The sequence below is a fragment of the Macaca mulatta genome, chromosome 12 (assembly GCF_049350105.2).
Source record: "Macaca mulatta isolate MMU2019108-1 chromosome 12, T2T-MMU8v2.0, whole genome shotgun sequence".
Taxonomy (NCBI): domain Eukaryota; kingdom Metazoa; phylum Chordata; class Mammalia; order Primates; family Cercopithecidae; genus Macaca; species Macaca mulatta.
Window position 1 is genome coordinate 83940703 of NC_133417.1, and position 21287 is coordinate 83961989.

The 21287-nt window shown below is 38.9% G+C and overlaps 1 protein-coding gene, 1 long non-coding RNA gene and 1 pseudogene across 12 annotated transcripts in view; 2 read left to right on the plus strand and 1 right to left on the minus strand.

Moving 5' to 3' along the window:
• The window catches only part of LOC114671364 (uncharacterized), a 101018-nt gene extending 81276 nt beyond the window's left edge, over positions 1–19742 (plus strand). The window contains exons 3-4 of the long non-coding RNA XR_013402061.1: positions 6347–6411; positions 15890–19742. This is a non-coding gene — a long non-coding RNA (uncharacterized LOC114671364). The remainder of the gene's footprint in view (positions 1–6346; positions 6412–15889) is intronic.
• Positions 1–21287, minus strand: part of CCDC141 (coiled-coil domain containing 141) — a 247151-nt gene that overhangs the window by 187597 nt on the left and 38267 nt on the right. The gene's annotated exons all lie outside the window — the stretch shown is intronic.
• LOC114671544 (small ribosomal subunit protein eS6 pseudogene) lies at positions 7404–11551 on the plus strand (annotated as a pseudogene).

Sequence of the window (21287 nt, forward strand, 5' to 3'; positions counted from 1 at the left end):
CATAAATATGTGCAATTATTATGTATCATTTAAAATATTTTATTTAACATAATTATATAATATTAAGATTGAGGGCTATAAATGCATATAGCAAGTTTTGGATTTTCTGCAAATAAAAACAAAAATGGGGATAAAATGGAAAATTTTCTTTAAAAGGTTACCAAAATTGCCCCAAGGAAATCTTATCATCATCTGCCTCATCATCACTATTATGACTGCCACCATCATGGAAAATATTGAATAATTTCTCAAGTATGTCCCTAAAAGAATAGATGAATATGCCAATTTGTTTATTTAGTGACCTGTAGAAATTTGGATGTTTCCAATTTTTGACTACTATATATAAACCTGCTATAAATATTTATGTACAAGTTTTTGGGTAGACATATATTTTGATTTCTCTAGGTATTTACCTAGGGTTTTCCAGTTACTTTCACCTTCTTATTTATATCTTTCTGTATATTTTCAATTTTTTATAATAAAAGTATGTTATTTTTATTACTGGAGGAAATATTTTTATTTTTGCAATTATGTAAAATAGACCTATTCTTAAAGGAAAAACAACACACGCCATTGCTGTACTGGAATCATGGACCTAAGTTGTCTCCAATTATTATTCTTGAACAGTCCTTTCCTTCCTTATCCTTCCAAATTATATTCTAAGACACATTACACACTTTAATTATATTATTGCTCCCAGTTATTTGCTGTTTCTCTCTGTAAGAGGATTGTACTTCTATGCCTCCTAAAACCAGACTTGTATGCACTTAGTTAGACTAACAAACTGTGAACAGAAGTTTTGTGTGCCATTTCTGAGTAGAAGTATTAAGAACCAATAAGTGAGTCTATCATTGCTCTTTCCATAAATAGTGGTTGCTTCTTGATATGTTTTGGCTGTGTCCCTACCCAAATCTCATCTTGAATTGTAGTTGCCATAATTCCCACGTGTCATGGGAGGGACCTGGTGGGAGATGATTGAATCATGGGGGCAGTTACCCCATGCTGCTATTCCTGTGATAGTGACAGAGTTCTCACAAGAGCTGGTGGTTTTATAAGGGGCTTTTCCCCCTTTTTCTCAGCACTTCTCTTTGCTGCTACCATGTGAGGAAGGACGTGTTTGCATCCCGTTCCACTCTGATTGTAAGTTTCCTGAGGCCTCCCCAGCCATGGTGAACTGTGAGTCAATTAAACCTCTTTCCTTTATAAATTACCCAGTTTCGGGTATGTGTTTATTAGGAGCATGAGAACAGACTAATACACTCCTTCATCCAGGATTCTAAAATAAAGGAGACACACAAACCCGAACTGCATTTACCATGCAGCCAACATGGTAAGATAAAATCTGTTATTTGTAAGCCACTGCTATTTTGGGGTCATTTGTTACCCTAGCATTACCTAATAAAAGCTATATACTAGTCCATTTTTACATTGCTGATAAAGACGTACCTGAGACTGTGGAATTTACAAAGGAAAGAGGTTTAATGGAGAACTCACAGTTACATGTGGCTGGGAAGACTCAGAATCATAGCAGAAGGCATGGAGGAGCAAATCACATCTTACGTAGATGGCACCAGGCAAAGAGGGCTTGTGTAGGGAAACCCCCATTTTTAAAACCATCAGATCTCATGAGACTTATTCACCATCATGAGAACAGCATGGGGAAGACCTAACCCCATGACTCAATTATTACCTCACACCAGGTCTCTCCCACAGCATGTGGGAATTCAAGATGAGATTTGGGTGCGGACACAGCCAAACCATATTATTCCACTTCTGGCCCCTCACAAATTGCATGTCCTTATATTGAAAACCAATCATGCCTTCCCAACAGTCCCCCAAAGTCTTAACTCATTTCAGCATTAACTCAAAAGTCCACAGTCCAAAGTCTCATCCCTTACGCCTATGAGCCTGTAAAATCAAAAGCAAGTTAGTTACTTCCTAGACACAACGGGAGTACAGGCATTGGGTAAATATAGCTATTCCAAACAGGGGAAACTGGCCAAAACAAAGGGGCTACAGGCCCCATTCAAGTCCGAAATCTAGGAGAGTGGTCAAATCTTAAAGCTCCAAAATGATCTTTCTTAACTCCATGTCTCACATCTGGGTCATGCTGATGCAAGAGGTGGGTTCCCATGGACTTGGGCAGATCTGCCCCTGTGACTTCACAGGGTAGAACCTCCCTCCTGGCTGCTTGCACTGCCTGGAGTTGTCTGTGACTTTTCCAGCTTCTATTTGCAAGCTGTCAGTGGATCTCTCATTCTGGGGTCTGGAGGACAGTGGGCCTCTTCTCACAGCTCCACTAGGCAATGCCCCAGTAGGTATTCTGTTTGGGAGTTCCAGTCCCACATTTCCCTTCTGCACTGCCCTAGTAGTGACCTCCATAAGGGCCCTGGCCCTGCAGCAAATTTCTGCATAGGCATCCAGGCATTTCCATACATCTGCTGAAATCTAGGCAGAGGGTCCCAAAGCCCAGTTTTTGACTTCTGCATACTCACAGGCTTGACACCGTGTGGAAGCTGCCAAGGCTTGAGGTTTGCACCTTCTGAAGCTACAGTCCAAGCTCTGCGTTGGCCCCTTTCAGCCATGGCTGGAGTGGCTGGGTGGCAGGGCACCAAGTCCTTAGGCTGCACACAGCACAGGGACCCTGGGCCTGGCCCCAAAACCACTTTTTCCTCCTAGGCCTTGGCCTGTGATGGGAGGGGCTGCTGTGAAGACCTCTCACATGCCCTGGAGACATTTTCACCATTTTCTTGGGGATTAGCTCCTTGTTACTTAGGCAAATTTCTGCAGCCAACTTGAATTTCTTCTCAGAAAATGGGATTTTCTTTTCTGTCGCATTGTCAGGCTGCAAATTTTCCAAACTTTTATGCTCTGCTTCCCTTATAAAACTGAATGCCTTTAACAACACCCAGTCACCTCTTGAATGCTTTGCTACTTAAAAATTTATTCCGCCATATGTCCTAAATCATCTCTCTCAAGTTCAAAGCCCCATGGATATCTAGGGCAGGGGCAAAATGTCACCAGTTCTGTGCTCAAACATAACAAGGGTCACCTTTGCTCCAGCTCCCAACAAGTTCCTCATTTCCATCTGAGACCACTTCAGCCTGGACTTTATTGTCCATATTGCTATCAGCATTTGGGCAAAGCCATTCAATTAGTCTCTAGGAAGTTCCAAAATTTCCCACATTTTCCTGTCTTCTGAGCCCTCCAAACTGTTCCAACCCCTGTCTATTACCCAGTTCCAAAGTCACTTCCACATTTCAGGTATCTTTTCAGCAGCGTCCCACTCTACCGGTACCAATTTACTGTATTAGTCCATTTTCATGCTGCTGAATAAGACATACCTGAGACTGGGAAATTTAAGAGGTTTAATGGAGAACTCACAGTTCCACCTGTTTGGAGAAGCCTCCCAATCAAGGCAGAAGGCAAGGAGGACCAAGTGACATCTTACATGGATAGCAGCAGGTAAAGAGAGTGCTTGTTGTAGGGAAACTCCAATTTTTAAAACCACCAGATCTCATAAGACTTATTCACTATCACGAGAACAGCACAGGAAAGACCCGCTAGCATGACTCAATTACCTCCCACCAGGTCCCTCCCACAACACATGGGAATTCAAGATGAGATTTGGGTGAGGACAAAACCAAACCATATCAAGTTGACAGATACTTTACTAATGTAAAAATCCTTTATTGGTACATTTTGTCACCAAGGTTCTCTTATACTTAATAAAGAAAAAAATAAAATTTATAATGCAACAAAACAAAAAATCTAGATCATAGACTGATAATTTCACAGTTGCCTCAAAAAAGGTCTCAAGCGCATTGGGTAGAAATGGCAATGAATATCCACTAAGAGATAGATGAGTATGTGCCAGCTCTGTTTTCTTTGCTATTTAGGATAAACAGACAACTGAGTGTCTACATTGACAAGAGAGTTTGACCAAAAGTGTATATTTTCTTACCTAGCTATTCGAGAGCATAATAACTGGACATTTCATTCTTGTGTGACAAGTTTGAGACCATAGTAAGGGCTGGTTAATTTTGTTTTGTGCATATTTTTCATTTTATACCCTTTAACATTAAAATAGGTTAACCTGGCCTCAATCTCCACTTATAATGGTGTTAGTTCAAGAGTATATAAGATGAAAACATTATATCAAAAGTTTTAAATTTTAACTTTTTTCATATGACAAAGAATGTGGTAAGAACTGAAATATAAATGCCATGAAATTTTAAAATTCTCTCTTTTTTTTTTTTTTTTTTTGAGATGGAATCTTACTCTGTCGCCCAGGCTGGAGTGCAGTGCCTCGATCTTCACCCACTGCAACCTCTGCTTCCCAGATTCTTCTGCCTCAGCCTTCCGAGAAGCTGGGATTACAAGCATGTGCCACCATGCCTGGCTAATTTTTGTATTTTTAGTAGAGATGGGGTTTCAGCATGTTGGCCAGGCTGGTCTCAAACTTCTGACGTCAGGTGATCCATCCACCTTGGCCTCCCAAAGTGCTGGGATTAGAGTGAGCCACTGCACCCAGTCAAAATTGGAAAATTCTATGGCAGTGATACAGGGAAGAATAAGAAATAATAGACTACGAATTCATTCTAGGGAAAACCAGGTAAACATGTAACTTTCCAGTAATATTTCTCAGATTTGGCACAAAGGTGCTAAAATAAATTCAAAAATGGGCTATTTCTATATCTAATAGGGTTGCCTTTGGAACCTCTTAGCCTTGTTAAACACATAAAATAAGCTCCTCTTAATATTTTTCTTTTCCCACTCAAATGACAATTTATAAATCAGTGATATAAAGGCTTTAGGGAGAGCGATTTAAAGAACTATGATTACGGCTCCCAATATTTCGTTGGGACTCTCCCATGACCTCCGCTGTGAACCACAAAATGTTCTATTCATTGCAGATCTAAGGCCAGAACATTCTTGCAGAACCCTCTGGATTTAATTTGGTACAAATTACACTTGGGATTTTCTCCAAGAAAGTCAGCAGACATTCTGCTTTGGGAATCTGTAGAAAACTGTCTGATTCAAGTTTCCATGGAATTATAGATCGCTCTTAAGCTGCTAGGATCAGAGGCCAGGTATGGCCCAATGCTTCCCAAGACCTATCAAACATCATCTGAAATACTGGAGGAGACAGGGACTCAAACAGAGTGAACTAGACAGGATTTAAAGAGCAGGGATATTTCTAGCAAATCCAAAATCTTAGGAGTGACCAGTTAAAATGTGTCTCCTATGAGATTCTGGAAATAGAACATGATCTTGAACCCAAAGGCAGAATCCACCCTGGCAGGTTTTTGACGTGGAGTAATTGGGTCTCCGTGATACTTCTTCAGCCTTGGTAAAGGTGTTAGGAAGACCCTGTGGTTCTTTTAGTGGTCCAGATTTCTGTTTGCCCATGTGCCACATCATCCTGTGGGCCAGGCCTTCCCTTCTGAATCTGGGGATTGCTCATATGCTGTCAGCACTCAGGAAATACTATTTTATTTTTTTGTCCATTGCTGAGCCTCCATGGAAGCTACTTCTTTCTTTTCTCTTCCCCTATAGAGCAGTATCTATCAGTCAGTCAGCCTGAAACACAAACACAAGTGAGGTACTAATGGAGACAGCTACAGGGCATGATACCCCAGCATGCCGATGATAATGATTTCAGATCTGGGAAGGGGAAACAGAGACATAAGTTGTCTCACTCACATTTACGGCTCCAGCACTGGTTCTGAGACATTTTTAGTTGTTATGTGTGTGTGGTAGTGATTGGAGGGGCTTGAGGAAGGACTGTCCCACCAAATAGCCCCCCTCCTGAGAAACACAGAATGCCCTGCACACAGCGGAGGCTCAATACATGTTTGTGGTAGAAGTGTGGGAAAGGTCTAAGAGGTTTCTTTCGCTTTCTCTTGAAAATTATTTTATTTTGTCTCACAAGCTGTTAGAGAAGACGTTCCAATCTGACATCAACTTTAGGAAGTTGTAACAAAACTGCCACCCAGCACTGATTCTAGAGTGGTGGGGCTCTCTTAAGTTTAGAACAGAGTCTTCTATAGGTATTAGAAGTCTTTTTAGACCAGATCAAAATTTTCCTCCTCATTCCCCAGAATGCCATGATTCCCAGTTTTCCAATGGTGGGAAAACCCTTGATAACAACCTCGAAGTCTTCTCTCTCTCACTTCCTGTTTAAAGCCATAGAATTCTTTTAGCAATTTCATAAGATTTGTGTACTATGGAATTTAAACCAGGCAAACCTGAGGATCCGATTTTGAACGCTGAAAATGAGCCTGGTGCTCCTGCCTTTAACCCATCCCCTCAAGTGACCTCTCTCCATTGCTGTTGGCTGTAGATGGATTTCTTGTCTAAATGGAGAGAAGCAGCTCTTCCCCATGGATGACCATCAAAAACCGTAAGGTATGGAAAGACAACTTCATATCTGAAAACACACTTAAAAGCAGGAGAAATCTCATTTTTGCATGTCTTATTTATAAATTCAGTAATAATATTGCAATATAAATAAAATATTTGTATATTGATTTCTAGTTTAAAAATTTATATAGTATTCTACAGCACTTATAACATTCTCAACCAACAGGGAGCCATAGAAAGTACTTCACTAGAATGGAAAGGGTGCTCTTTATCCTTTATTAAAGCTAAAACCAAACTGCCCTTGTTCAAATAAAATAATACTCTCAATGACCCTTACAGTTCAGCGAAGATAATACCAAATGGAAGCTGAAGCTATTCATGAATGTATTCACGCATTCATTGTCTCAGTTATTCAGCAAGCATTTTTCAAGACCTCTTAAGTATAATAGTACACATTGTGGTAACAAATATAAAAGATTGAGGAGGAGTCTGCTATTGTATTGTTTTCATTTCCTCCGTGCTTCAGTTTTTTTTTTTTTTCTTAATACCCATCCACTTCTCTACTCACTCCTGAACAGTTTCTGTCCCCATCATCTTAGTGAAATATTCTTGTATAGGTCTATACGACCTCATTTTGGTCAACACCAGCAATCTTTATTTAATTACCTCTTCATGATTAATACTGCTGCATGCTCCATTAAAATTTTTTTTTCTTCCACTGACTACCAGTGCACTCTGATTTTTCTTCTGTGCTTCTGTTCTCTTTTACAGATTCACTTTCTCTTCCTATTTTTAAACATCTAGGTGTTTCAGGATATCATAGTCTTTGATGTTTTCTTCTCAAGCAAGTATCAATGGTGGGTCTGAGGAGCATATATCAAAATCATTTGGACGACTTTTTCAAACTATAGTTAACTTACTCCAGAAATGCTAATATGACTCTGAGAGCTGAGGGCAAGTGATTCTAAAGTTTGAATAGACTATCACAGCAAGTCGTGAACATTGATTGGATTGCATCTCCATACAGTCCAATAGGGATGGCGGAGAAAGTATAGCAGTCATTATTCAACACCCTCTTTCCAAGTGAACACATCAGCTCTTATATCTGCAACCACTGTCTACTAACTTATTTCGCCTGATTTTCCGTATTGAAAATCTCCACTCAAATTTTCCACAACTACCTCAAACTCAAACCATCTACAAACAGATCATACCTTCTATATTTACACTGAAACTCACCTGGCTGCCAGGAGCAAAAACACAGAAGGGTACCTTCATTCTTTCCTGTGCATCTCCTCCAACTCCAAGATTTAATCAGTCACCAGGGCCCACTGAGTCAACTCCTACATATCATTTGAACCCTTTCCTTTCTCTATTTCCATCCCCATACCTCAGTTTCATCTTTCAACACTTCTCACCCGAATTCCTACAACAGCCTTTCAACTTGCTCTCCTGCCTCTAGGCTCACCCTCACCCAATCCATTATCTACCCATATGCCATATAGAACTTTCTAAATCAGAAGTATGAGCATGTCACTCAGCAACTCACGAATCTTTCCATGCTTCCAATTGATTTTAAGATAAAAAATTAAAGTCCAAGCATACCAAATAAGATTCTCAGTGCTTGATTCTTTTTCTAGTCCTATCCCTCTTGGCTCAATCCCTAACACTGTTCTCCAGCCTTCTGAAATTCTTGTGGTTCCCTGACTCTCCTATGGTCTATGATCTATTTCTCAGCCTAGAATTCTCTTCCTTTTGGCCTCTCACTCTCCCTTCTTTCCTCCGTGACTCACCTATCCTTGAACAACTCTTCATCATCCTTTGCAACACTATTCAGAAGTTGTATCAGCAAACCTTCCCTGCCCCTCATCCTCCTCTCCTACTTGGGTCAAGGGTATTAGACCCTTTAAAGCACTTTCCACCATTATAGCCCTTATTATAATGCATTCATTTTTTGCTTTTCTGATTATAAAAGTAATGTAAGTTCATATTTTAAAATGGAGAAATACAAGAAAACCGTAAAAAATAAAAATTGCCCATAATTCCACTGCTCAGAGATTCACCACCTCCCCGCCACCACACACGCAATTAGAATCACATGGTATAGATCACCGATCAACAAACTATAGCCTATGGTCCAAATCTGTCCTGCCATCTGTTTTTGTATGGCCTGTAAGGTAAGAATGGCTTTTGCATTTTTAAGTGGTTGAAAACAAAACTCAAAAAAGAGTATTTCATGACACATAATAATTATATGAAACTCAAATTTCAATGTCCATAATAAAGTTGTTTTTTGGAACACAACTATGTCTACTGGTTAACATACTGTCCACAGCTACTATCACAATGCAACAGCCTAGTCTAAATAGTTGCAACTCACAAAGTAATATGATTCTAAAATATTTGCCTAAAATAATTTAAAATGTAGATAAAATATCCTAAAATATTCACCATCTGACCCTCTTACAGAAAAAGTTTGTTGACTTCTGGTATAGAGAGCTGTGTGTTGCTGTTCAGCTTAAAATAGTATTATGAGTCCTTTGTTTTCAATATTTTGTAGAAATAATTTTTTTTTTTTTTTTGAGATGGAGTCTTGCTCTGTCGCCCAGGCTAGAGTGCAGTGGCGTGATCTCGGCTCACTGCAACCTCTGCCTCCCAGGTTCAAGGGATTCTCCTGCCTCAGTCTCCCGAGTAGCTGGGACTACAGGCGCGTGCCACCACATCCGGCTTTTTATTTTTAGTAGAGATGGGGTTTCACCATCTTGGCCAGGCTGGTCTCGAACTCCTGACCTTGTGATCTGCCCTCCTCAGCCTCCCAAAGTGCTGGGATTACAGGCATGAGCCACCGCGCCCAGCCAAAATAATATTTTTAATGGCTATCTAAACTCCCATCACATGGGATGCCATAATTTATGTAACTATTCCCCTATTGTTAAATTTTAAATCTGCTTTCCATTTATAACTATTATAAATAACGTTGAGCTGAGTCAATTACAATAATCCTCATTTAATTTGACTTCTGGGTCCTTCATACAAATCTTTGTAGACCTCTCTTGTGTTCATAAAATAAATTTCTAAAAGTGAAATGACTGGGTTAAGGATTATCCACAAGGCTTGATGCAATTACTTCATTGTCCTCCAGAAAGTTTGTACCAATTGACTAGCAATATCATAATAGATTAAAATTGTTTACTTATCTGACTTCCCCACTAACCCTTGAAAGAAACTGTTTTTCATTCCTTGTGTGTAACGCAGTGTGTAATGTAGAAAGTACGCAACAGATGCATGAGGAGTGAATAGCCAGGCCTGGGTGATGCTCATTTGCCCAGGTCCATTTCAAGCACGGCAGAGCAGTTTTTCTCAATCTTGAGAGCACAGGAACTCAGAGAACAAGCTATGAATCCCCAGTTTGAGAAAACATGAAAAAAGTCAAACATTGCCATTCCTTTGGCACCAACGAAATGAAAATACAAGTACAAGTGTAAGCAATGAAATTTGGTAACTTATATTAAATATTTTTAAACAATCAAAATTTGAGATTATTTTAGGTACTTATGCATCTCTGAGAGTATATTTGTGAACTCTTAGGGACATGAGATGCACAATTTGAGAAACAGCTCAACAGAGGAAATGAAGAAAGGAGTGGAGCCTTGGGAGTAACACCTAAATGTGCTGATGTGCAGCTGCAGTGTCAGCAACCAACACCAGAGATCATCTATGCCAACGAACTGTGGAGTCGATATATTCCAACTGGCCAGAAACCACTTCTGCCTTTCCAGACTTATGATTGCAGTATTTGTGGAAGGTATGAAGAGAATAGCAACTTAAAAAATCATAAAGTTGAACCAAAAAGATCAGAGGAGGAGGAGTTAAAAAGAGATGGAGGGCTGTGCTAGATAGTAGAGCATCTGGAAATCAGAGCACCCTGGGGAGCACAGGCAAGAATGGCAGGATTAACAGAGCCAGGAAGACACAGGACATTACAGAGTTTGATGTAAGAAAGTGGAGACCAGCTCTTTTTTGTGGCACCTTGGAGGCAATCAGCTGCTTCTTGAAGCAGCTGAATATCTCCTTCTCAGTCACCGGCTGTCAGAAATTCACTGAAGTCATTAATGAATGCAAAGTTCTTTTTTTTTTTTTTTTTTTTTTTTTGGAGACAGAGTCTCACTCCATCAACCAGGCTGGAGTGCAGTAGTGTGATCTTGGCTCATTGCAACCTCCGCCTCCCGAGTTAAGTGATTCTCCTGCCTCAGCCTCTTGAGTAGCTGGGATTACAGGTGTGCACCACCACACCTGGCTAATTTTTGTATTTTTATTAGAGACGGGGTTTCAGCATGTTGGCCAGGCTGGTCTCTAACTCTTGACCTCAACTGATCCACCCTCTCAGCTTCCCAAAGTGTTGGGATTACAAGCATAAGCCACTACTCCTGGCCAAAGTTCATACTTTTTATGAGAAGCACATGGCCACAGAAGTAGCTGCTGATGCTCTGGGTGAAGAATGGAAGGACTATGTGGTCCAAATCAGTGGTAGGAATAAGAAAGTTTTCCTGTGAAGCAGGATGTCTTGGCCCATGACCATGTCCACCTGCTACTGAGTACGGGGCATTCCTGTTATAAACCCAGAAGAACTGGAGAAGGAAAGTGTAAAGTTGTTCAGGATTGCATTGTGGATGCCAATCTAAATGTTCTTGACTAACTTATTGTAAAAAAGGGAGAGAAGGATATTCCTTGACTGACTGTCACTATGATGCCTCATCACATGGGGCCCAAAAGAGCTAGCAGAATCTGCAAACTTTTCAATCTCTCTAAAAAAGATGATGTCCAACAATATGTGGTAAGAAAGGCCTTTAAAAAAGAAGGTAAGCCTAGGACCAAAACACCCAAGATTCGGCATCTTGTTACTCCAAATGTCTCACAACACAAATGCTGCTATGTTGCTCTGCAGAAACAGTATACTACAGAACATGCTAAACCTTTGGCCAAAAGAATGAAGGAGGCCAAAGAAATATGCCAGGAGCAGATAACCAAGAAACGCAGCCTGTGCCTACTTCTGAGTCCAGTCTGTAATAATATCTTTTGAGTAATGAGTAAATAAAATCAGACTACTCTCCCCAAAAAGAAGGTTGGGACCAGAAAGGACACTGTAATGAATGGGGTAAAGTTCCCAGGAAACATCACAAATACATCAAAATAATACCTCTCACAAATAGAGTAGGACTAATATTCTTTTTGTGAACTCAAAATAGTTGTAAAAGATATTCTGCCAGAAACATAAGTAAACAGTCGAGCAATTACTCATATAACTTGATGGATGTGTTGAGTCAATCTGGAAAATGGGACAAAGATCTGTTTTGCCCAGTATTGTTTTTGGATGGAATTAACCTTATATATTCACTTATATTAACTTCTCAAAATAAAATTGAAAAGTTTTCTTCTGATGAAAAGGAGACAATTTTGGTCATGAAGAAAATGTTGATATAACATTATCTTCCATGTATAAAGATCATGTTTTCCAACAGAAAAAAAATCATGCACATTGAGTTGTTTCTCCAGTGGTGGAGATGAATTTGCCTTGAGTGGCCACATTGTAAAATAATCTCCTTTCAAAGCATGGCATGCAGCGTAACATAGTGATTAAGAACCAGACCCTGGAGTCCACATTCTGGCTCCACCAGGTAGGAGCTCTGCACATTTTATAAATTACTTTTTCTCACTAGGCCTCAGCCTGTTATAAAATACCAACACTAGGCCGGGCACGGTGGCTCACGCCTCTAATCCCAGTAATCCCAGCACTTTGGGAGGCCGAGGCGGGCAGATCACAAGAAGATCAAGACCATCCTGGCTAACACAGCGAAACCCCGTCTCTACTAAAATGCAAAAAATTAGCTGGGCATAGTGGCAGGCGCCTGTAGTCCTAGCTACTCGGGAGGCTGAGGCAGGAGAATGGCGTGAATCTGGGAGGCAGTGGTTGCAGTGAGCCGAGATCGTGCCACTGCACTCCAGCCTGGGCAACAGAGCGAGACTCTGTCTCAAAATAAATAAATAAATAAATAAATAAATAAATAAATAAATAAATAAATAAAATACCAACACTAATAGTAACTATCTTATAAGATTTTGTGAAGATTAAATGAAGTAATCCATGGAAGCTCTTAGTAAAGTGCCTCAAATATAGTAAGTATGCAATAAATATTAGCTATTATTTTAATTATGTTTATTGTTTTGTATACCTTCTTACTACTATTATTATTGTGTATTTATCAAACCACTTGTAGAGAATATATTGAAGTCACAGTAGTAATAAACTAAGTGACACCACACCCACAAGAGGAAACAAAAACCTATTTCTGATTTGAAGTGTCTACGTGGATGCTAATCATGATAGCTTGCAATGACAAGTTCAGAAATGATGAAAGTTCAAAACATAAGATATTTTAATCTGAATCCAAATAACAATGATTTACTTTCAAGAAACATGTATGTTAGAATATGTTTTTAAAATAATTGCTTTTTTCAGAATAAAAATGCAATCATTCATTTTGTTCTTAAACTTCATACTAATTCTCTATGGTGAAATGATTTATTTTTTGTATATGAAAACAAGTAATTGTATCACATATGCTGATGAGGTGGAGAGTACAAACATCTACTACTTAAAACTGAATGAAGAAATGTAGTAAACTTAGCAAAAGTCTACCTTGTATAAAGTTCAAGTCTTAGCATTTGGGGCTTCATAGTAAATCCAATTTCCTCATCAAATTTGGTCCACTGGTTTCTGAAATCCATGTTAAAATAAGAATGAAATGTTGCATTCTGGGATTTGCAGTTCCCTTGGGCTGAAGACTGCATTAATGATTAGGGAGATACTGATAAATTCCTCTCTATGCATCCTTGGGGCATCCCTCACTAAAAGAAAATGAACATATGTGAGAGCAAACATATGCTTATATTCATCTTCTGCTACTTCTTCTAATGCTAATAATTGTTCTAATACATTTGTTTCAAAAAATCATACAACGCATACAAATGACCAATTTTGAAGAATAATGGTCGTTTCCTGACAGGTAAATTATATGTGAAAATTGTTCGTGGAACTGTTATCCATGGTATGTGATAGAATGGTATTTGAATTAATAAATATTTTATTGTCAATTTGATTCTAATTCTACTGCCAACCATTTCTGTAATTAATTATTTCAGAGTCAAGATGAAGATGCCATCTGAAATTTCTATTCTATGAATGACATCTGGATATTGATTTCCTGAAATTTTCTTGAAACTACATCTTGTCCTCTCTATTAAGTATCTAAAATGTTTCCTAAATAAAGAACATTAAAAACTTTTTTTTTTTTTTTTTGAGATGGAGTTTTGCTATGTTGCCCAGCCTGGAGTGCAGTGGCACGATCTCGGCTAAGTGCAACCTCCGCTTCCCAGGTTCAAGCCATCCTCCTGCCTCTGCCCCACCTAATAGCTGGGATTATAGGCACGTGACACTGTGCCTTGCTAACTTTTGTATTTTTTGGAGAGATGGGATTTTGCCATGTTGACCAGGCTGGTCTCGAACTCCTGACCTCAGGTTATCCACCTGCCTTGGCCTCCCAAAGTGCTGGTATTACAGGCATGAGACACCACACCCGGCCTAAAGACTAAGTTCTTAAAAGTCACAAAATTTTTTTGACTTCTTGAGAGCTTTTAAATCACCAAACTTACAATTTAGGGAAGACTTTAGGAATGCTCTATTCAAACCTAATATGAACAAATTTCTTTAAATATTTTCAACTACACACGACTAATTGACAGTGATTTCCCTCCAATTAGACTACCTGTAATGAAAAATATTCAAGTAAATGGATCTAAACTATTCCACAAGAACTTATTCATAGATTTTCTTATACTTGTGAACATTATTTGGAGAATTTTTTTAAAAAAAGGTTTAGAAAATTATTAAACAATGTAACACACTGACATTATTTAAATAGTTTTAAAATACATTATAATGTATATATTACAGGAGAAAAAGACAGAGCAAATTAATTCAAAGATGAGATGTATTTAGAGATTATTTACATATGTAATTCATCTATTAAAAAAAACAATAAAAAAGTAACATTGCAAAGAACAGGCATATTACATTATTAAAAATCTTGTTACCAGAAGTGACAAATAACACTCCAAGACATGTGGAACCTGTGCTTCACCATCCTCTGCCTACTTCAACACTGTGTTTGTGCTTCTTTCTTGCTTTTCTTTTCTTTTTGAGACAGAGTCTCACTCTGTCGCCCAGGCTGGAGTGCAGTGGTGCGATCTCAGTTCACTGCAACCTCTACTTCCCCCAACCCCCCCATAGCTGGGACTACAGGCATGTGCCACCATGCCTGCTAATGTTTGTATTTTTTTGTAGAGATGGGGGTTTTACCGTGTTGGTCAGGCTGGTCTCAAACTCCTGACCTCAAGTGATCCACCCACCTCAGCCTCCCAAAGTGCTGGGATTGTAGTCATGAGCCACCATGCCCAGTGGTATTGGTGTTTCTTAACGTAAGCTACGCCTCTGGATACTCTGTACCTCCCTACCTTCTAAATCACACAGAACCTCATTTTCTTCTTCTCTGTCATTCCAGTGAAGATACACCTCCCACAGCCACAAAGAAGCCAGCCTAGCTCTCAGTCCAGGTACCAACTATCCAGGAGAATCATTACTTCCTCTCAGGCAGCTTCAAGGCTGAAACAATGGTCCATGACTTCTATCTCTCAATCAATTCCCTCATTGGAATTCTTCCCCACTTCCCCTGAACAAAGACTAGCTTGTTCATTTACATTTCGTTGGCAGATAATATTACTTGATATATCATTCAATTTGTTATTTTTATCTTAACATACATGGGGGTGGGGAGGAGAAAAAGAAATTAAGCAAACTGTGAATGTCCCTTTGTTCAGTGTTACCAGTTTCTGTTAACTATGTAAGATGTTGGTAGATGGCAAACAAACTCCCTGAGAACAAAAACAGTGGGAGTTTTCATATGAAAGTGTTCAGAGAGTGGTTCAATGATCCCTCTGCAAGACACTGTAGGAAATATCTGCATCCATCCAAGAGATTAACTAGATACCTTCTAAGGACCCATCTATTTCCATGGTTCAGTGATATAATAAATTAATTTATGCAACAGATATTGAGTATTTACCATTTGCAAGGCACAAGGAGTAGCTAAAATCTAGAAACTTTGCATGTGAAATGTTTAACTTTTTTGTCTTACACATTTCATACAAGAGTTTAAAATTAGATCCAGGGTTGGCGAGAGGCATATAACATCTAAGACATTACTGAAATACAAGAATAAAACCATTGTTTTCACTGTTGAAGAGATGCGATGTTTCCTCACTTGGGAGCATAAAATTTGCTTTTGCCATTAAAGACTGATTTTTCTTCGTACCTTAAACATATTAAACACTAATGGGGAAATTAAGCCACTTGTTGACTTTTTTCTTTTCCTTTTGCCAATAGAACAATGCTTTTCTTCTCTCTTAGTAAAACACTCCTTCCATGTGAGAAATCCATGACACAGGATTTGGGGAAGGATCAACCTGCTTCTCCACCCACTGACAAGGGAAAGTAATGACACAGAGCCAGCTCGGTAAGAGTTGCCTTCCCCCTTATTATTGAGTGGATGGGCCCAAGGATGAAAACATGATTGATTCAAGGATGGAAAATGATCAAAGTCTGGAAAATCAGGTTCCACAGAATCTTTTCTGCTGAGGGTATCTGTAAAGATTCTATTCACTGGTTACAAATTTGGTAAGATGTGAGCTTGGTGTAGCTGACTGGCCATACCATCAGCCATGTGTAGACAGACTGTCCACGAGCTAGAGAGACAGAGACTTGACAATGTTACAGTATTCCCGTGTTCAGCCTGCTTCTAACTTGGTCTCCTACTTATGCAAATAAACACTGAGACCTAATCCACATTTTTCATGGCTTCTCCAAACTGAACTTAATAAACATGTGAAGTTAATTAAAATCTTTAAATCACCTCTGTTTATCAAAAGAGCTGCATCTGATAAACATCATTATTTAGCTGCTTTAAAATGCATGTTACTTTGGAACATGGTGTTTGAACAGAGTCAACTGTTGATTCCTGAAGATCAGCTCTGTTTCCCCAACATCCACCTTCTGACTGTCCATTCAGCACCTCTCTAGACATAAAATGTCTAAATGAGATTTTTATTTTAAATGGGCGAGGGTCAGAAACAAATAATTTTTTTTTTAAAATTTATGTCTAATAAGAGTCTTGGTTTTGACATCTATAATAAAACCTCAACTAATGAATGCAATAATACTATCTCTTCTTTTACCAAGCAAAAAGATTAAATGTTTTAAAACATTTCTTTCAAAACATGTTTGAAATAAACATCATGCCATGATTGTCAAGTTTAACTTCAAATGATTTTTCCTGTCTCCATTATTTAACATATGTCTGAATTAACTACCAATATTATGTCCAGTTGTCATCACTTAGATTATCACAATCACACACTGATGATAATTGATTCAGAAGTAGTACCAGAGAATACATTTTCTTAGTTTAGCTCATAAAATCTCAGTGTAACAGTGTTCACAAGATGACTGATGTCATCTTCTGTGTTCTAAGATCTGTTATCTTCTTCAGAGCAGATATTTTATCAAAATGACTGAGCCCTAATTTTAAAATTAAAATGAACAGAACTGCTGAAAAGTCTGAGTAAATAGCTGGGCTTTAGGCTATATGTATCTCTTGTTTTAATAAATTGGTATTTTAGAGTATTTTGGTGAAAGAAAAATATACAAGCACACTGTTAGTCATACTGCCAGTCTTCGCTAACATTTGAGTTCAGCCATGCTCATTCATTTATCAAATAGTTGAGGAGCCTCTACCATATGCCTGACTTTGCAAGACTTTCCAAGGACACAAAGAGACATATGACATGGCAGCTTGAGCAATGCAGGCTAATATAACCAACCTGCTCCCACAGCATTTGATAGGTGTCATGGACACTGACCAACTGAGCCTTTGTAAGACCTCTGTAGCCATTCCTTCCTACTCTCCCTCTGCAACTTTATGTCCCCAAACCTCACTCAGTAAACTGGCTGCACCAGTGCTACCTGGAGGAAATTCTGGAAAATACAGATCCCCAGGTTCCACTTCAGAGGATTCTGACTCAACAGGTCTGGAGTAAAAGCTGTGACTCTCCGCTTCTTTTAAAACTCCTCAGTTGACTGTAACACACAACCATATTTTGGAAGCACCGCTCCACATATATATTCTGTGGTGGAAAAATCAGGGCACCAATTCATAGGTAAGATATTGGGGCACTTGAAAAGCCTTGAGTTCCCCAAATATCTCTACCCATAGGACTATCAGGGTGCCTGAAAATCTCCCTCTTCACCATTGTTCTGTTAACTTTAGATGTTCTCTCTATAAAGTTCTGAATACAGAGCACAAATCAGATCACTCCTCAGCCTATCACTTGTCAATGATTATTCATCAGTCATAAGATAAAGATAAACCTCCTTTTAGTTGCATACAAGGCCTTCTGCATTTCAGCCACTGCCTACTTGTCCATCCTATCTTTCTCATGACCCTTTTCCCAATCTTTTTATCTCTAGCACATGGGCCAACCATGCAAAACTACTTACTGCTCTCCTAATGCTGTGCATGGGGTTGGTCCTGGGACCTTGATACATGTTTTTCCTGTTGCTCAAGCTGTCTTCCCATCTCTAAAATACCTGGCAAATCATCTCTGAGGAAGACTTTCTTGATTATCTCCTATGCCCTCCTCTTCCTCGTAACTATATTTTATATGGGTTTCTGCTGAAGCTGTTACAACTTCGTTGGGCTTATTTGTTTAAATGCCCAACTTCTGATGTGTGAAACTTACTTTTAAATAGTTCTCCCCTCTGGGTGTCAAAGAGCCTTATTTTGTCATATTACCATGGTTGGTTTTCTGGTTCCTTTTCATTTGGGTAGGCTCTCTCAGAGGGAAGGTCTAGGGCTGAAGGCTGTTGTTCAGATTCTTTAGCCCCATGGGGTGTTCCCTTTTCCTATGTATTCTTCCCCTTTTCCCATGGATGTGGCTTCCTGTGAGCTGAACTGCAGTGATTGTTTTCTCTCTTCTGAATCTAGCCACCCAGCAAGTCTACCCGGCTCCAGGCTGGTAATGGGGGTGGTCTGCACAGAGTCCCGTGATGTAAACCACCTATTGGTCTCTCAGCCTTAGATACCAGCACCTGTTCCTGTGGAAGTGGCAGGGGTGGGGGTGGGGGTGCAGTGGATTCCATGAGGGTTCTTAGCTTTAGTGGTTTAATGCTCTATTTTTGCGCTGGTCAGCCTGCCCAAAAAATCACATTAGTTCACCAGCAATGTATGCAAACCAACAAGAAATCCCTTTACCTGAAAAAGAATTCAGGAGGTTAGTTATTAAGCTAATCAGGGAGGGACAAGAGAAAGGTGAAGCCCAATGCAAGGAAATCAAAAACATGATACAAGAAGTGAAGGGAGAAATATTAAAGGAAATAGATAGTTTAAAGAAAAAACAATCAAACATTCAGGAAACTTTGGACACACTTTTAGAAATGTGAAATCCTCTGGAAAGTCACAAAATAGAATTGAACAAGTAGAAGAAAGAAATTCAGAGCTCGAAGACAAGGTCTTTAAATTAATCCTATCCAACAAAGACAAAGAAAAAAGAATAAGAAAATATGAACAAAGCCTCCAAGAAGTCTGGGATTATGTTAAATGACAAAATTTAAGAATAATCGGTGTTACTGAGGAAGAAGAAAATTCTAAAAGCTTGGAAAACATATTTGGGGGAATAATCGAGGAAAACTTCCCCAGCCTTGCTAGAGACCTAGACATCTAAATACAAGAAGCACAAAGAACATCCAGGAAATTCATTGCAAAAAATGTTCACCTAGGCACATTGTCATCAAATTATCCAAAGTTAAGACGAAGGAAAGAATCTTAAGAGCTGTGAGACAAAATCACCATGTACTCTATAAAGGAAATCTTACCAGATTAATAGCAGATTTATCAGCAGAAACCCTACAAGCTAGGAAGGATTGGGGTCCTGTCTTCAGCCTCCTCAAACAAAACAATTATCAGCCAAGAATTTTGTATCCAGCGAACCTAAGCCTTGTATATGAAGGAAAGATACAGTCTTTTTCAGACAAATAAATGCTGAGAGAATTCGCCATTACCAAGCCATCACTATAGGAACTGCTAAAAGAAGCTCTAAATCTTGAAACAAATCATGGAAATACAACAAAACAGAACCTCTTTAAAGCATAAATCACACAGGACCTATAAAACAAAACTACAAGTTAAAAAGCAAAAACAAAAAACAAATCGAAGTACACAGGCAACAAAGAGCACAATGAATGCAACAGTACCTCATATTTCAATACTAACATTGAATGTAAATGGCCTAAATGCTCCACTTAAAAGATACAGAACCAGCTGGGCATGGTGGCTCATGCCTGTAATCCCAGCACTTTGGGAGGCTGAGTTGGGTAGATCACAAGGTCAGGAGTTCAAGACCAGCCTGGCCAACATGGTGAAACCCTGTCTCTACTAAAGATACAAAAAATTAGCTGGGTGTGGTGGCACACACCTGCAATCCCAGCTACTTGGGAGGCTGAGGCAGGAGAATCGCTTGAACCTGGGAGGCACAGGTTGCAGTGAGCCGAGATTGCACCATTGCACTCCAGCCTGGGTGATAGGGTGAGACTCTGTCTCAAAAAAAAAAAAAAAAAAAAGATACAGAACTGCAGAATGGACCAAAAAACTCACCAACCAACTATCTGCTGCCTTCAGGAGATTCGCCTAACACATAAGGACTCACGTAAACTTAAAGGGTTGGAAAAAGGCATTTCATGCAAATGGACACCAAAAATGAGCAGGGTTAGCTATTATTATATCAGACAAAACAAACTTTAAAGCAACAGCAGTTAAAAGAAACAAAGAAAGACATTATATAATGGTAAAAGACCTTGTCCAACAGGAAAATATGACAATCCTAAACATACATGCATCTAACACTGGAGCTCCAAAATTTATAAAACAATTACTAATAGAGTTAGACAGAAACTGAGATAGACAGAAACACAATGGTGCGGGACTTCAATACCCCACTGACAACACATACTAGACAGGTCAAAAGAAACAATGGATTTAAACTATATCTTGGAACAAATGGACTTAACAGATATATACAGAACATTTCATCCAACAACCACAGAATACACATTCTATTCAACAGCACGTGGAACTTTCTCCAAAATAGACAATATGATAGGCCATAAAACGAGCCTTAATAAATTGAAGAAAATTGAAATTATATCAAGCACTCTCCCAGACAACAGTGGAATAAAACTGGAAATCAACTCCAAAAGGAACCTTCAAAACCATGCAAATACATGGAAATTAAGTAATCTTCTCTTGCATGAGTACTGGGTCAAAAATGAAATCAAGGTGGAGATTAAAAAAATTCTTCAAACTGGATGACCATAATGACACAACCTATCAAAACCTCTGGGATACAGCAAAGGTGGTGCTAAGAGGAAAGTTAATAGCTCTAAACACCTACATCAAAAAGACTGAAAGAGCACAAACTGGCATTCTAAGGTCACAACTTAAGGAACTAGAGAAACTAGAACAAACCAAACCCAAACCCAGAAGAAGAAAGAAATAACCAAGATCAGAACAGAACTAAATGAAATTGAAACAAACAAACAAAAAAATACAAAAGATAAATGAAACAAAACACTGGTTGTTTGAAAAGATAAATAAAATTGATCGACCATTAGCAAGATTAACCAAGAAAAGAAGAGAGAAAATCCAAATAACCTCACTAAGAAACAAACAGAAGATAGTCTAACTGACACCACTGAA